The 544-nt window shown below is 35.3% G+C and overlaps 1 non-coding gene across 1 annotated transcript; it reads right to left on the reverse strand.

Moving 5' to 3' along the window:
• Positions 1-206: 206 nt before the first annotated feature.
• LOC140852765 (small nucleolar RNA R71) lies at positions 207-312 on the reverse strand. Its single transcript, XR_012135663.1, has one exon. It is a non-coding gene; the product is annotated as a small nucleolar RNA R71 (small nucleolar RNA).
• Between the last annotated feature and the right edge of the window lie 232 nt (positions 313-544).

Consider the following 544-nt stretch of genomic DNA (forward strand, 5'->3'; position numbering starts at 1 on the left):
AATATCTTGAAGAATTTTTTGAGATATGCTCAACTGTCAAAATTCACAACTTCTCCGATGATGCTCTTAGGTTAAAATTATTCCTTTTTTCACTTAAGGACAAAGCCAAATACTGGCTACATACTTTGGATTCCATGACTATATCAACCTGGGACCAGCTGCAAGGAGAGTTTCTCAAGAAATATTTTTTCATAGAAAAAACTAATCAAATAAGGAAAGCCATAACTAGTTTTTCCCAATTAGATGGAGAAATGTTTCATGAAACATGGGAGAGATTAAAGGACCTTATTAGAAAATATCCCCACCATGCTGTACCCAAGTGGCAGTTAATCCAATATTTTTATGATGGACTCTCTGAAAGACATCGACAAATGGTCGATGCATCATGCGGTGGGACATTTATGCTGAAAAGTGAGGATGAGGCATGGCAACTATTTGAAATTTTAAGTGAAAATTCATTACATCATATGTCTGCCTCTATTAGAGATAAACCCATGTTAAACCCAAAAAGAGGTGGAATATATGAAGTAGGAAATGCCATAGA

This window comes from Elaeis guineensis, chromosome 11 (genome assembly GCF_000442705.2).
Source record: "Elaeis guineensis isolate ETL-2024a chromosome 11, EG11, whole genome shotgun sequence".
Classification (NCBI taxonomy): domain Eukaryota; kingdom Viridiplantae; phylum Streptophyta; class Magnoliopsida; order Arecales; family Arecaceae; genus Elaeis; species Elaeis guineensis.